Below are 12857 nucleotides of genomic sequence, written 5' to 3'. Positions count from 1 at the left end.
TTGAATTTGTCATTTTCGCATGTTATTTTACATAGACTTTTTCTTATTTTATGTTGTCAAAACATTTTTGGTTGCCATGGCAAAACGGAAGCCCAGCGTAACTTTTCCCTTTAACGGGTTTCATATTACATCTAGGTCTAACAATTCCCCAACTTTGAACCAAATCGGTGAGAACCACCACCTCAGGTCGTCTCCTCGTGAGTGTAGCGGCCCTCCGGTAAATACATCCCTATGGTAAAATTTTAGCGGCCCTGGGTGACCGCCTGGCACGCCCCCCTCCCCCCCCCCTAAGCACGGCCCGATGCTTGGGCATAAGCCCCTGAGGATTTCCAAGTAAATAAATAAATAAATAAATAAATTCCACGCGACCCTCGCGCCCGTAACGCGCGCGAAAACCGTCAGAAAATCGAGTAATAAATCTCCAAAATCGGCTGATGAACGAACCTACCTACCTACCTTTTTTTTTATTTTATAAATCAATGTTTAACAGACAAGATTACAGTGTGTTCCCTCCTAGCTAAGCATAGCTTGTATTTAGGAGGGACAAGGTTATTTACATAGTAAATTAGTATTACTAGGTTCTTAGATTTACATTTTTAGGTTTTACAGTCATGTATATAATATTAATAGCTCAAAAAACAATTGGGTATGTTTATTTGAGATTCTTTAAAAGTTGGGTGGATTCTGTTATATTAAACCAATTTCTAATTAGCTTATGGAATGCTTTATATGTTGTAATATTTTTTAAGTTAGATGGCAAATTATTATAAAGTTTGGGACCTAAGTAATCCGGGTTTCTCTGTGTATTTGATTTTTTACATAATGGTATTTTTACATTTTGGGTGGAGTATGACCTAGTCAGTTTTACCGGTATATTTCCTGGTTCAGGTTCAGATTCAGTAAGTGTTTAAGGGGTAATACGTTGAAATCGTTATATAAGTTATTCGTTGAGTAGCTCCAGGGTTTTTTTAAGCACAGTCTAATACAGCGGTTTTGTAGAGCAGCGGTTCCCAATTTTTTGTTGCTATGGAACCACAAATTATCCACCTAATTCTGGCGGAACCCCAACTCATTTTTTTTAACTTATCTTAAAAGACTGTTGACACAAACAAAGAAGGCCGCGCTGAGAATTCTCGGAACCCTAGGGTTCCGCGGAACACCTTTTGGGAACCGCTGTTGTAGAGTGCTGATAATCGAGAGTTGACTATCACTCGCTCCACCCCAGCATATTAGTCCATAAGTTAAGATAGATTGAACTAGCACCTAACCAACAGTTTTTTATTATATAGATTAGCCACCGCGGTTAAGTGAGTGACTAAGATCGTCATAACGTTTTTGGTCTTCAAAATTAGTGGTCATATTCGTGATTAATTTTAGAACATCACTATTCTCAAAACCTTGGATTTTTGTCATATTTTTCTTCAGTGACTGTAGCACAAAACCACCCACATTATGTACCCCATCTTCCGAAATATTTTCTTTCTCAATAGATGAATTTTCTGTTGTACTGATGGGCTTGTTTTTTCAGATAGAAGATAGCAAAAGTAAATATTGAGATAAAGTCTAATAGTGCCTTCAGATTTTACCTTCCACCATGCTTGACATCCTTTTTAAAGAGCTATCGAACACGTGGTTTTTTCCACCATTAGAAAAGCACTTTATCCGACATATTTTCCCGCGAAAAGTAGTGCATTACGGGGAATTTTGGGACACATTATTATTTCGGTCCTCGCTTTCGACGTCTCGAATCAAGGACAGTAGATACAGGGACGAGAAAGCAGGGAAAAAAATTTCGATTTTAAACGTCTTCATATTCATGGGGAGTTAGATGTAAACAAACCGCGGCCATTGTTAAGACGTGGTTCACCATGGACAGTATTATGGTAGTTAGTTTTTACCATTTTGATGTTAAATTATAAATAAAACTACGAGCGTAAATAATAAAATGCCCATTTGTTTTGAACACTTAAGCCTCGTTAAGAACCGCTAAAATTAGGTGACCGCCATTTTTTTTTGTTTACAACTAACTCTCCTTGCGTTTAGGTCGTTTTAGGTGATATATTCCAACAGAGGCCGCCAATACACTTTCTCGTCCCTGTATCTACTGTCCTTGCTCGAATCGTCCGCTTCGGTTTCAGAAACGCTAGCCTAGTATTTTACTTCGCGCTCGGTTTTTTGTTTAGACCTCGTTTAAAGATTTTAATTTAGTGATTAGTTTAATACAGTGAATAAAAATTTATTTTAAGCATAGTTTATCTAGTATTTGCTGAAGACTTCCATCCATCAACAACGACTGGCAAAAAGCTTTATAGGTTACATCCAGGCTACGTTCAGTGAAGCTCAACGGTCTCAAAGTTGCCACCTTTTTTTCACTGAACGGTTTTTGTAATTTCCAGTTTTGACGTCACGTTGGCAGCGTTAGCTCAACAAACTCAGGCTCCCCACCAGCAATAGGCACAAGTAGGCACGTGCCTACGTTGAAAATGTGTAGGCCTACTTGGGGGCCTCCAAATTTTTAAAAAGGTGCCTATGATTGGGCCTCCAAAATCGAAATAAACTTTCAGTTCGTAAGATATTTACATTTGGGCCTTCTAAAAATGCTTATTTAGAAAACAGGTTTCTTTGCCAATTTCAAGAGGATTAGAATGAATGACCGCGATTCCAGATTTTTCCCTTAAAAACTTGATCTTTTGAATCGACTGAAATACTACATGCTAGGCAGAAAGGTGCACCTGACACCTGTTTGCCGTGGTGTCAGTGAGAAGCTATAACACACTGTGTTACACCGATAAGCAACAAACACAGCACCCCACAAAAGGATAACGCAACCCGTCAAAAGTCGCGCATTTCCTTTTTCAAGACTACTAAGCTATTACAAACAGTCTTTTTCAAGAGACATTGGATTTTGAGGTGTTGAAGGATAAACCGGAATTTTTTGCCAAGATTCAACTTTAGAGAGATCCTGTTGTAGCTCGGCGTTAGATGTGTTTGTACTAAGAATTTTGATAAGTTTTGTGTCATCTGCAAAGAGACTGGGGAAAGAATGGTCGACAGCTGAAGGTAAACTATTGATGTATATTGCAAATAAGAATGGTTAACATTAGGAGCGCACAGCTATGAAATTAGATATAAGAAAGGTATAAATCATTCTAACACCAGGGAATGGTGCAAACAAAGCGATTAGCCAGGAGCAAAATTTGGTGGCCAGAATTGAACACCAACATTGAGGACAGTATTAGAGCACGTTCAAGTTGTCAGCAAAATGCAACCATGCCAAAGGCTGAATACTTGAAGTGGCCCGAGGATCCAACCGTGGACTCGTGTCCATATAGACTTTGCCGGACCGGTAAATGGGAAATATTTATTAATATTAGTGGACTCTACCTCGAAATGGATGGAAATCGGAGTCACTTCAACAACCAGTTCTGCCGTAGTCATCACATTCTTACGACAAAATTTGGCACGTTATGGAATTATGAAGACCCTGGTGAGTGATAATGCCACTTGTTTCACAAGTAACGAGTTCCAAATCTTCACGCAGAACAACGGCTTCAAGCATTTGACCATTGCACCGTATCACCCTGCTTCAAATGGTCAGGCTGAAAGGGTGGTGCGTACCGTGAAGACATCATTAAAAAAAATAGATGGTACTTCTAACTCTGCCATTGATGTCATTGACGAAGGTTTAAAAAAATTCTCAAATGGATCTCTAGACGTAAGACTAGCAAGATTTCTCATAAACTATCGCCGCACTCCGCAAATTAGTGGTAAATCTCCAGCGGAAATCATGTTTGGAAGAGAAATCCGCACTAAACTTGACATGGTCCATACAACGAACGTTAAAGAGGAGAGAGGTAATGAGAATATCAACATCGATAAACCTATAATTGAAATGCTAGAAGTAAATAATAATAGCTAAGGAGTGAGAAGTTATTAAAACCAACCGTGTCTGAGACATCAACAACTGGAGCCAGTAAAATGAATCCAAATCCAGATGCAGGGTACAGATCAGTATTACAACCACTGATCCAGAGTCATCAACAACCACCGATCCAGAGTCATCAGCAACCACCAATCCTGAGTCCTGTCAATGAATCTCCAAGCTGAAGTAGCAAATCATCACCAAGTCGATCACCGAGTCGCAATCCTATCTTACTACCACGACAAGACTCGAGACCAGAGCAACAGCCTACCACAAGCATCTATATTCCTAGTGTAGCCACATCATCAGAAGGAGCCCGATCAAGGATACTTATTAGACAAGATTTCGACAAAGAGCCTCAGTCGAGTAGACACAGACCACACCACACGTACGAAGATCCACTCGAAAACGTAAATCAATTAAAAGACTTAATTTATGAACTGAAATGTTTAATCGTTAATGTAGTTACAATACACTATAGGGACAAGGCAGTTGGGGGAGGTAGAACGTCACTACGCTCTATCTCACACTCCTGAAAATCCACCCACTGGGGGAAAAGCGCGCGAAATTAGCTATAACGGTACGATGTCGTGACGTTTCCCTCCCTCAAAATGGCGTCAAGTGCCTTGTCCCTATAATCAGTCTATTTAATAAAAGAGGTGATGTTATGAACTATAATAGCCAGGGGGCGCCACTGGGTGGGGAAGCTGAGGGAGCTCTAGTTTTATGACCACCTAAACAGTGGTCTACCGGCTGCCGACATGTTCGGTACTCTTACTTAAAACTTTATATGTAAAAATCATCATCATCATGGAAATAAATCTTATAGCTTCAATAGAGAGTGTTTAATTAACACATCAGATTGATTGAATCTAGATTAGATTTTTTAATCTTGATCACCCTGATTTAATCTTTATTACCCTCATTTAATGACGATCACCCTGATTTAATAACGATTACCCTGATTTAATCACGATTACCCTGATTTAATCGAAATAAACATTATAGATGGGGCCTCTAAATCAGGCTGGGCCTATGTGCAGAAAATTCTTGGCGGGGCTACTGAACAAACTCTACGATTGTAAGAGCAGGTTTCTTCGTTGTCAAACGTCACGGATTCAAGATTAAACATGGTGACTATAGTTCCTAATGAAAATTTCAAAGAAATTAATTTGGTAGATAGCGTAGGAAATAATTACAAAATTACTGTTCAAGCATCGGATTACGAAAAAATATGTATAGGTATGATATTCATTTGTAAGTTCATTAGCATTCGGTGAGAAAATTGTATTAAAATGCTTGTATTACGATAAGCCTTAGTTAAAATTGTATAAAACAGACAAGATACTTCATGACTGATTAAAAAGGTTTATTTGTATTTACAATCACGGCAAGCTTTCGAGCCGTGGCTCCTATTCAAGTCGAAGTCTTAATAATGAAGGGTCATTCCATGTGAACTCACCCAGTGATGTCACCATGGGTAAAGCGATTTTATTCAAATTTTATACACGTTTTATCCAATATTCAAAACTACTAATTATAAATTTTGAGAGCAAAATAATAAGTAGTTTTCAAAATACGACCATATAGTCACTACCCCCAGTTTTTTGGTTTACGCGTTCAACGAAATCGCCCCCCCCCCTCTTGACAAAATGTTGAATAACTTTCTATTAAATCATTATATTTAGATGAAATTTTGGATATTAGGGTATATTTAGGTGCGGAATCGCATGGTTATGCTCAAAGGTTTGTAGACTCTCTAGGTTATATTTTAATGACCCATAAATTGAAAAATTTGTTTTTTGGGGGGTAGCGTTCACTGCGCTATATAGTGACGTCGACAAAAGAAATACAATATTTTTAAAATATCATTTTAAAGTTTACAAAGACGGCTTTCTATTGATATCAAAAAATCTTTGCGTTTTAAATTTTTCTTCATTTTCTAGACGAAATACCGATATTTTAAGATTTTACAAAACTACTACTTTTTCTGAACAAAGAATAAAACTGGTTTTATTTTTTTTAATTTTCATCAACTTATTAATTTTAAACACTTAAATTTCCAATTATTTTATATATTTTAACTGTTAGTAAATGTAAGTATTAAAACCATAAATCAAATCAAATTTACTACAATTATGGTTATTTTTTGATGGACTCATTTTTTTGCGTCCGCGTCGGCTGGAAGGGGGGGGGGGGTAGACAAATTAAATGCTTCGAGCCACTCACGGAAGAACACGTAGCCGAGCGATTTCTCGAGAGTTTGTTATTTTTGCAGTAGTATAGATGGTATTTCGTTTTCGCGTCTCGCCTGTTCATAACGCATAGTTGACAGTTGTAAAATAACTGAGAGTAATAAGTATACCTCTTATTAAATTTGATTTACTCTGGTATTTTAACGGTTTAAAAATGAATGAAAGTTTTTTACCGCGATGTTCTATCGGTAAAGTTAATAACGAACCTTGTCACAGAAATGGGCATACTAAGAAGACGGGTTTTGTGGATTTGACTAAAACTGACGACGAAGACATTTGAATTATTGCGAAGAGGACAAGCATCGACAAAAGTTGTATAAAAACTATATGTTACCATCATTTCGTTGCTCTATTAAAAAGATATTCGTCACGACAACTGAAATGTTGCGATTCCTTTGATGTTCACAAAAAAAAACAATATCTGGGGCTACTATCAGAAAGGTCATATCTTCGGAAGAGTCAATTATCATCAACCAAATCACGGATAAGGACATAAAACCGGGTCAAAAGCTCTGCACAAACTGTTGCAAGAAATTTTATACCCTTAAAACATCTAGTGCTACTACAGAATTAAACTCGTCACAGAGCGAAGTAACCGATAGTTTAGGTGGAGAAAGCCAGCCACTTTCAAACACAGAAGAGGATAAAAAATTAGAACTCGATGCCTTGAATGAGTCCTTACATGCCTTCGATACATCACCTATAAAGTTGCATGGTTTATCATCACATCAGATAAATCAGTATGGGAAACGAAAGGTTATGCAGACTTTGGGGGGGATCAGAACGAAAGTTTCTAAAGTTCTGAATATTGGAGAAGAGGCTTGCGATCCGTGTTGCTCTAATTCCAGTGATATTAATGCATTTGTTAACGACTTGAAGGAAAAGGTTAGACATTCCTCTACGAAAGACAAGTGCCAATTCCTTACATTAGTCCCCAATTCTTGGTCGATAGCTAAAGTTTCGAAGGAGTTTGACGTATCCGAACACCTGGTTAAAAAAGCGCGTGGACTTAAAAATAATTTCGGAATTTTACCAGACATATATCAAAAACGTGGAAATAAATTATCATTATATTTAGAAGCTACAGCGTCTTCTTTTTACGAAGAGGACGAGGTTTCTAGCATATGTGCCCTGGAAAGAAAGAGTTTGTTACGATCCGACAAGGTGGTATTAAAATTCAAAAACAGAAAAAGCTTTTGCTATCCAACATACGCGAGATCTACTTACAGTTTAAAACAATTCACCCGGACTTAAAAATTGGATTTTCCAAGTTTTGTAGCCTACGACCAAAGTGGTGCGTAACTGCTTCGTCCAATGGAATTCATAACGTGTGCGTCTGCGAAATTCACCAAATCATAAAGTTGATGACACTTGCTCTACCAGTTAAAATGGATTACAAAGGTCTTATATTGAAACACGTTTGCACCACAGACGAACGACAATGCATGCTTCACGGATGTGAAAGGTGTCCTGGAAATGAGTTATTTTCAAAATATCTAATCACACTCTTTGAAGACGCGGAAGTGGAATTAGATGATGAAATTACATATAAGTTGTGGCTACATGTGGATGGGCGAACAAAATTACTTGACGTTAAAGAAAGTGCCAGTGATTTCATTGCTAATTTTTCCGAACGTTTACAGAGAGCAATTCCACATCATTTCATTGCGAAATCGCAGGCTTCTTACCTAAGAAACCTCAAAGAAAAATTACCAGACAACCACGTTGTGACTCTCCTAGACTTTGCTGAAAACTATTCTTTCATCGTTCAAGATGCTGTCCAGGGTTTCCACTGGGAGAACAGTCAAGCGACCTTGCATCCGTTTGTCACATATTACAAATCTGGGACGGAATTGAACTGTATAAGTTGTTGCATTGTTAGCAATGAAATGGACCATGGTGCGGGCACAGTCCACTGTTTCATCACTAATTTCATAAAACACCTAATTACACTTCTACCGAACGTAAAACATATCCACTACTTCAGTGACGGCGCCGCGTCACAATACAAAATTGTAAAAACCTCCTAAATCTTTGTCACCACGAATCGGATTTCGGAATTACTGTGGACTGGAATTTTTTCGCAACGAGTCACGGAAAAAGTCCGTGTGACGGGATCGGAGGAACGGCAAAACGTTCTGTGTCAAGAGCATCTCTTCAGAAACCAATGGAAAATCAAATTTTAACACCTATTCAATTCTTCAAGTGGGCTGAAGAACACATTACTGGAATTAAATTTTTGTACGTTTGTAAAACTGAGGTGACGCAACACCTGGAAAAAATTGTCACTAGACACTTAAAAGCTTCAACAATCGTTGGAACCCGAAGCCACCACAGATTTGTGCCTATATCAAAATCCGATCTAATGATGTATCGTATATCCGAGGATGAATTTGGGTCCCGAGTTAGAGTCGCGAATGAGGACTCCGATTTAAAAAAATTTATTTCCTTTCAAGATATTTCTGTTGGACAATATGTTGCTGCGATGTACGATAATGAATGGTACATAGCTTTAATACTCGAAACGTTCAGAGAAGAAAATGACCTTTTGATGAAATTTATGAAAAGAGATAGCAATACAAATAATCTCTCGTGGCCTTTAGTTGATGATGTATGTCATGTTCCTCTAAATTCGATTGTATGTTTAGTTTCGGATCCCAGCTCCACTGGTTCTAGAGGTAGATTTTTTAATCTTAAGGCTATTGATTTGGAATTGATTAAAACTTTAGAACAACAACATGTTTAAGGAACAAATATATTCCAAATTTTTTTTCAAAAATATTTTTTTAATAATAATAATTCTTTATAACAACAGTAAATGTTACAACGTTTTAGCGAGGCAAAGTCGAAAAACGACTTTTAGATCAAAATATTTTAAGAGTAATATTTGTTAGTTATTTTAAAATGTTTAACATAAAAATAAATTTGTATATAATAACTTTATTAAATTTATAATTATTAAATATTTTAAAATTATTATTCATTGTTTTATACAAATAAATAGTAATACTACTACAGAAAAAAGTTGTAGTTTTTTAAAATCTTAAAATATCGGTATTTCGTCTAGAAAATGAAGAAAAATTTAAAACGCAAAGATTTTTTTGATCTCAATAGAAAGCCCTCTTTGTAAACTTTAAAATGATATTTTAAAAATATTGTATTTCTTTTGTTGACGTCACTATATAGCGCAGTGAACGCTACCCCCCATTCCGCACCTAAATATACCCTAATATCCAAAATTTCATCTAAATATAATGATTTAATAGAAAGTTATTCAACATTTTGTCAAGGGGGGCGATTTCGTTGAACGCGTAAACCAAAAAACTGGGGGTAGTGACTATATGGTCGTATTTTGAAAACTGCTTATTATTTTGCTCTCAAAATTTATAATTAGTAGTTTTGAATATTGGATAAAACGTGTATAAAATTTGAATAAAATCGCTTTACCCATGGTGACATCACTGGGTGAGTTCACATGGAATGACCCTGAAAATAAAATTAAATTTAAAATTACAACAAAATATCAACTACAATTTTTTACAATTCTTATCCGGTGACATATTATTTTTTCGTTTTTTTGGCACTTTAAAATCTCCCCAGGGTTTTATGTCTAACGGACCTTTATCTTGGTTTAGTTTTCCTAATTTTTTAATCAACACAGATTCTTTAAAATTTCTTTTATGCCAATTTGATTCCTTTTTTAATATTTCCGCACTATCCCATTCAATTGTATGATCATTGTTTTTTACTTAAATGAGTAGATAGCCCATTTAGAAGGTTTTTTTATATCGTCTTTATGTTCAGCTTCACGTTTTTTAAACCTACGTCTGGTTTGTCCAACATAAATATCATCACAATTACATGGAATCGAATACACAATTCCTGCTTCATTTTTTATATCAATTTTCCGTTTATTTTTTAACATAATAGAGCCTAGATTTCCAAAATTATTATTCATTAGTCCAATATCAAATTTTTTCAACTGGCGATTTGTTTTGTTTTTTTCACTTATGCCTTTAATGTAAGGCAACACCAATAGGTTTATTTTTTCTTTTTCTTTTAATTTATTGTGCGGGTCGTTTTTTACAATATTTGAATTGAAAATTTCATTTATTACTTTTAATGGATATTCACATTCTGCTAATTGTTTACTTATAGTTTTCTTATCCATTATTGGGTTGTCACTAATTTCCTCTATTTTAAATTTTAAACCTTTTATTAAACTAATTTTTATATTGTTTGGGTGCGCTGAATTATAATTAAGGAATCTTTTCGCGTGCGTCGGTTTTTGATAATATGATGTGCTAATCGATTTTTCTTTTCTGGTTAACAATAAGTCTAGAAATGGTAGACAACCATTTTTTTCCTTTTCATAAGAAATATCGATTAGCACATCATATTATATCGCGCGGGGGAAAAGACAAAACGTCACCGGCGTTTGATTACCATCGCGTTAGGTGACGTAAATTTTAAGCAGCCAATGAAATACCGGGACTATTCGTTTTATTTTTGGGGGGACCAACGGGTGGATTGAGAGAAAGGCTAAAAACCGTCTCGACATAGACATTCTCCCTAGGTATAAATAAATACATTCTTGTATCTACTTTATATACTTTATTTTCGAAAATAAATTATCAAATTATCTCGAGCGAAAGTTTAATATCCGCGTATTTTCAAGTGAACTATTTTTACCGCGGTGGAGTACATCGTTACACTTAATGTTCTTGAAAAGTGGCGAGGGGGAAGGCGTCACCAAAGCCAAGATTTTTTTACCCCTCAAATAAGAGGTCGCAGGTCGAGGCGATAGTATTAGACTTTATCTCAATATTTACTTTTGAAGAGAGTAGTTGATTACTATTAACAACCTTCTGAGTAAAGCAGCTGCTACAACGTTGATTGAAGAGTTATCGCAAAGTGAAGTCTCTAAGAACATACACATTAATTTAAGTAATAAAAGTATTTTAAGAAACCTGTACTTTTTATTTATGACAAATTATCCCATGCGCTATTAAACAATTGAGTAGACTCTTAGATTTATCATTATGAGGACTATTTAAAGCATCAGATAGTTTTTCAACAGATTCACAGATAATTGATTGAAATCTATTTTGAAGAATTTCTAGAATGGTAAAAGGATAATAATAATTATAGCTACACTAATTACATTAATAAAATTCAATTTGGCAGTTGTACTACGTCAGTTTTACCGTTTAACAAAAGAAGATCTATCTCTAAGGCGGCTGCAGGCTGCCATCTTGTTCTGAATTTTAAACTCCAAAGAACTCCACTCAGTGGCGCTGCTTGTCGTGAACAATTTTGCCGCGCCGGTACGCACCCGAAATTTTGCAGGCTTACATTACGAGTCCTGTAGTAGTTTGTCGATGATTTCAACCTCCCGACTTTAAAGCAGGGCCGTCACCAGGGGGGGGGGGGGTAGAATTGGTTTGGCCCTACCTAGAAATGCGCGAGAAAAAAAAATTAAAGCCCTTGGACCTACCTAAAATTTTCGTTTTCCTACAAGGCTCCATGTAGGTATTATAAGTTTATAACGAATCTTATCCGGGTAAGTTGTACTGAGAGCTAGTCTGACTATAGTGTAGTAGACTACAATACAAGAAACGTTAGCCTATATTTGGTCTATCGCCTGGCGCAATTTTCTCTCTTTGACTTACTCGCTCGTAGACATACGTTCTAAAACGCCTCACTTGGCGGCGCGCTGGAGAAAATTTCGAATTTTGATGACGCATCAGTTTTCAGCGATTTGGTATCTAGGTAAAAGATAAAAGATACTAGGTAAAAGATATTTGTACGTAAGGTTAAAGTATCTAGCGTATCGGTTGATTGTTAGTGGAATCATGGACACTGTATCTCTAACCGGACGGGAAAAGCTGTAGCTTCCACCATACAGAATCGGCTGCTGCCGCCGCCGTCTCTCTGTAAAGGGGGGGAAGGTTCCAGAATTTTGAAAGTTTCAGGCTGTCAAGGCCATATAATTCGTCACGTGATCAACAAAACGATCCGTTCGAAATGGGGGTTTACATTCTTCCGAATGACCTTGACGGCCCTGCGAATCGAGTATGGCCGACTATTTCAGCTAATACGAAGTAGGACGCAAACGGACAGTGAGGGGGTACCTCTTTTAAGCTGCTTTTCCCGTCCGGTTAGAGATACAGTGTCCATGGTGGAATGATACTTTTATCTAGATCAGCTACAATTATCTAAACGTGCTATACTGCTCATCTTAATCTCATACGTATTCGAGAGTTACATTCGCGTATCGGATATCTCCTCGAACACCTATTAACTTAAAATATAGTACCCAGTAAAAAATTATTTTATCTAAAGGTAAAAATATCTGTATCTAGATAAAAGGTACAGTTTAGATATACAAAACGATTCCTATGTACTGTGAGTAGGCTGAGTAGCGACACGAAATTTAACAGAACATTACAAAGAAGAGCAGGCATAGACCGAATATCAACAAAGCTAACTCAAGACGTTAAATTGACCGATAGGATAGATTCAGAAAGCCAGTGGGTGAGAATTTGCGTGAAGTGAAGTCCAACTTCCCCCCTCAGGCCTGGAATTAGAGAGTGCGGGGCCCTAAGTAGTGAGAAGGGGAACCAAAAACCCTTGCTAAGTGCGGGATACCAATAAGTGTTGCTAACTGCGGGATCCCA

This window comes from Leiobunum rupestre, chromosome 3, assembly GCF_980474605.1.
Source record: "Leiobunum rupestre chromosome 3, qqLeiRupe1.1.hap1, whole genome shotgun sequence".
In the NCBI taxonomy this organism is placed as follows: Eukaryota; Metazoa; Arthropoda; class Arachnida; order Opiliones; family Sclerosomatidae; genus Leiobunum; species Leiobunum rupestre.
The sequence above is the reverse complement of the archived record's forward strand: the minus strand, read 5'-3'. Positions refer to the sequence as shown.